The sequence below is a fragment of the Nematolebias whitei genome, chromosome 9, assembly GCF_014905685.2.
Source record: "Nematolebias whitei isolate Nwh7 chromosome 9, NemWhi1, whole genome shotgun sequence".
In the NCBI taxonomy this organism is placed as follows: Eukaryota; Metazoa; Chordata; class Actinopteri; order Cyprinodontiformes; family Rivulidae; genus Nematolebias; species Nematolebias whitei.
The window spans coordinates 23,319,219-23,324,067 of record NC_056506.1 but is presented as its reverse complement, the minus strand read 5'-3'; the positions used below and the strand labels follow the sequence as shown (position 1 = coordinate 23,324,067).

Below are 4,849 nucleotides of genomic sequence, written 5' to 3'. Positions count from 1 at the left end.
GTTATTAGGTGGGTTTTCTCCGGGAACTCCGGTTTCATCCCAGAACAAAAACATGGTCTGGTTATTAGGTGGGTTTTCTCCTGGCACTCTGGTTTCATCCCAGAACAAAAACATGCCTGATAGGCTGATACAGTTGAGTTGGCGAGTGGAGGAGGTGGGTTTTCTCCGGGCACTCCGGTTTCATCCCAGAACAAAAACATGCCTGATAGGCTGATGCAGTTGATGCAGTTGAGGTGGAGATTGGGGGAGGTGGGTTTTCTCCGGGTACTCCGGTTTCCTCCCACAGACCAAAAACATGCATGTTAGGCTGATTGGTAACTCTAAATTGTTCCTAGGTGTGAGTGAGAGAGTGAATGGTTGTTTGTCTCGTTTGTCTCTATGTGGCCCTGTGATGGACTTGCGACCCGTCCAGGGTGTACCCCGCCCCTCGCACAGTGATTGCTGGACATGGGCACCAGCGACCCCCGTGACCCAAAATGGAATAAGCGGGTAAAGAAAATGGATGGATGGATGGGTTTTCTCCAGGTACTCCGGTTTTATCCAAGAACAAAAACATGCCAGTTAGGCTGATGCAATTTAGGTGTGGCAGGGAGACCGGCGAGGCAATATTTCCGGTGGGCGGCCAGGAGACATCACAGGGCAGGGGCTCCGGGGGGCGGCCAGGAGATCCTTCACTCGGCAGGAGCTGTGTCCTCCTGGACCAGCAGTTCTGCAGCTGGTGTAGAAATCAGGGGGGACTGCAGCTGGCATGGGGACCAGGGGAGTTGTAACTGGTATAGAGACCGGGTGGGCTGCAGCTGGTGTGGAGCACTGTAAGATGCAATAAGTGGACTTTACTTAAAAAAATTATGCTAACTCGTTGCCTCAAAATTTTCAATTTTTTTAACTTAAAAATGTTGTTTGTTCAACTACTATGTATATGTTAAGTTTGCACAACTCAAATAACTTGATCATTTTGAATACATGTATGCATGTATGTAACAGTATGTATGGCGGGAGTGGTTGCGCAGAGGTTAGAAGATTTGTCTTTCATCCGAAAGACTGCAGTCTGAGGAGCTGTACTAAGCTCAGTCTTATACAGTAAATAACACCTTCTCATAGTGGATCAACCAGTTTGATGATGTTATCACAGCATTGGTAGTTCAGTGGTAGAATTCTCGCCTGCGATGTGGTCGAGAGGCCCGGGTCCGATTCCCGGCCAATGCAGTAACATTTTCAGGAACAAAGTTTCAGCCTGCCTCAGCAATGACCACCACCTTCCAACATCAGTAGAGAGGAGAGGGATTCACTCACCACTCTCAGCAAGGACAAAAACATCATCATCCTCCCAGCAGACAAGGTGCACAGTGATTTGAACCAGAAAGACTATATACCATAACATTTTATTTATAGAGCACTTAAAACAGCTACAAGGCCAACCAAAGTGCTGTACAGACAGAACAAGAGACAACACACGAAGCAATATACACAATGAAGTAAATCAGAAATATAGACATAAAATCGATGCACATAATAAATATGACGACTAACCAGTGTGGAGCATACAGGTTCAAAACACAGATCCTCTGGTGTTGAAAGATACTGGATAGTAGTGTGTTTTTAAACGGGATTTGAAAACCGAGATGGAGGGGGCCAGTCTGTCAAGCAGAGGTAACTCGTTCCAAAGTCTTGGTCCTGCTACAGAGAAGGCCCTGTCACCTCTGCGCTTAAGACAAGTTCCTGGAACTGTGAGGAGCAATTGGTCCGCTGACCTCAGGGAACGTGGTGGGATATACGGTTGTAGCAGATCAGAGAGATGGGGGGGCGACACTGTTCAGCGATTTGTAGACATGCAGGAGTATTTTGAACTGGATTCTAAGGTGAACCGGTAACCAGTGCAGTGAGGCCAAAACTGGTGTAATGTGCTCTCTTTTGCCTGTACTGGTAAAAAATCGGGCTGCTGCATTCTGGACCAGTTGTAGTCGTGCAATGGAGGTCTGACTGATACCAAACAGGAGCGAATTGCAGTAATCAAGCCTAGATGTAATGAATGCATGTATTACTGTCTCCAGGTTATTTTTGGACAATATGGGCTTCAGTTTAGACAGCCCCCTCAGCTGGAAGAAACATGATTTAACAATCATGTTTACATGATTGTTAAGTTTCAGGGAAGGGTCCATTATCACACCCAGATTAGTGACTCTTTGTTTTTCTGACAGGGTTAGAGTGGAAAGGTCAATGCAGTGGTTTGTGATCGTGTCGTTGGGAGGGAACAACATGACTTCAGACTTCTTTTCATTGAAACTTAAGATCATGAGCAAGTTATGACACTCCTTAGTGACTTAACCACTTATGAGCTGCTGAAAAGAGAGCCGAAATGGTTACAAGAAGAAGTTGATAGATTGCCTGAAAATGTTGGATTAGGACAAGGCTATTGACCCTATTCTGTACCACTGACTGTACCCAGGGGAGGCCACACCTAGTCTGTATGATTTACCTAAAATCCACAAACAAGGTGTACCTTTAAGACCAATTGTTAGCATGATCTGTCACTTACAATGTTTCCAAATACTGTATATGGTGTCTGTACTCATCCCTTTAGTTGGCAGCTCAGAACACCACATGCAGAACACCATGGACTTTGTGGATAAGGTGACGGATGTCATCATGGAGACTGATGAAACAAAGGTCTCTTTTTTATGTCACATCACTCTACACACGTTCCTGTTGATGATGCAGTAGAGGTGGTCTGTTTAAGATTAAAATCAGACACCAACCTGAGCAGCAGGACCACGCTTTCTACAGAACAACTGTGTCAACTCTTGAAACTGTGCCTGCAGTCAACCTACTTCACATATGGGGAGCAATATTATAGGCAGAAACATGGGTGTGCTATGGGGTCTCCAGTTTCTCTTGTTGTTGCCAACTTGTACATGGAGGAGGTAGAAAAGAGAGCCTTGACGTCCTTTTCAGGGACACCACCAAGTCATTGGTTCAGGTATGTTGACGACACCTGGGTTAAAATAAAATCTCAGGAAGTCCAACATTTCACTGATCACATCAACTCTGTGGATAAATATATAAAGTTCACACAAGAAGATGTAAAAAATGGCAGGTTGGCTTTCTTGGACTGTGAGGTCTCAGTTTCTGGTTGAGGAAATTTGAAAGTGAGGTGTAACACAAACCCACCCACAGAGACCAGTATTTGCAGTTTGACTCCCATCACCCTTTGGAGCACAAGTTAGGAGTCATCAGGACTCTGTACCACAGAGCAGACAGCGTCCCCACTAGCTCAGGAGCCAGGCAGAAGGAGAACTCCTACACAAGACAGGCTCTAGAAAAAGAGGTGCCCAAAACTTTTTTCCCCGAGGGTCAATTTTAAAATCTATCAGAGGGCTGCGGGCCACATGCAATAATATAATACATGAAATGCAAATACATCTTTAAGTGAAGCCCATTGATTTATTATAGAGTTATGTAACCTTCCGTTCTGTATAAAGAACATTACAGAGCACAAAATATAACAAATCATATATAAGAAATTAAAACAAATATTGAAATTTTGGCTTTTCTACATAATTATATATAGTGCAAAATATTAAAAAAAATGTATGTCCAACAGCAACACAAGTTAACAGCAACACTAATATGAACATAATAAAAAGTCCCATTTATACCATAACTGCCAGGCTACAGAACACACCTAACGGTAAGCCGCACATACTAAATTCAAGATAAAACATAATTTTGTACATAAATAAGATGCGCTGGTTTTTTAAACCGCAGGTATCCACTGTTCACTATCAGAATCTGCGCCCATCTTCTGGCATTATACGAACTTGGAAAGTTCAGTTCTGCGCAACCCGAAACGACACTTCCACTTTATGCCAGATAGGAAATAACGAAATCTCGTGCTGTTGCTGTGTGTGTGGAGAGTTATGTTTTACGGAGACACGGTTCTCTCGGTCCCACACACTCTGGCTGGTCGGATCGGACTCTCTGATGGTTTGTGGGTGTTTATGTGAACAACAAATTAGGGGAATTTTCTGGTGCACGGAAATGCCAAAACAATCGTGTATTTTTTTCATTCAACCTTTATTTAGACAGGCCTCGAGGACTCATTTACAAGAGAGACCTGATTTGGGATTTTCAAAAACTTTATTGTACTGTATATGTTTTGTTTTTGTTCATGCTGTACAGCACTTTGGTTGGCCTTTTTGTGGTTTTTAACTGCTTTATAAATAAAGTGGTATGGTATATTGATGCTAAACCATCTTTAAAAAAAAAAAACGAAAATTCCTGTTTATCTGGCAACACACCGAGATCTGTAAGTCTCGCGAGAACGTCTCAGTGGCGCGAATAAACAAGAGCGTCGGTGAAGATACTGTCGAGCAGGTAGTTGCTGGTTGTATTTCCCACAGCATTTAACCATATTTGTTAATTTAAGTGTTGTTTGAACCTACAACAACACATAAAAAAAAACATTCATTTTGGCCACCACAATTTAAAAAACGAAATTATGTCGGAGTCTTTGTCGGAAGACGGCGTCAACCAGGAGGACAGCCAGGAGGAGGAGGACGTCATGACTCCGGCAGAGCTGATTTCCAAACTGGAAGAAGTGAGAGACTTTACCGTATTTACCCTGTTTTTAGTGACAACACCCAGTTTTAAACACAGTTGTCCCTCTTCGCCGGGCTCCATCTGTTCTGCCGTGTTTGTGTGCGACTCTTAGGCTTGGCTGAATGAGAAGTTCTCACCCGAGCTGCAGGAGAACAAGTCGGAGGTGGTGGAGTGTGTGATGGAGCAGCTGACCCATATGGTAAACACACACACACACACACACACACACACACACACACACACACACACA

The 4,849-nt window shown here is 43.8% G+C and overlaps 1 non-coding gene across 1 annotated transcript; it reads left to right on the top strand.

Moving 5' to 3' along the window:
* The first annotated feature begins 1,131 nt into the window (after window positions 1-1,131).
* On the top strand, window positions 1,132-1,206 carry trnar-gcg. Its single transcript has one exon. It is a non-coding gene; the product is annotated as a tRNA-Arg (tRNA).
* The last annotated feature ends 3,643 nt before the right edge of the window (window positions 1,207-4,849 follow it).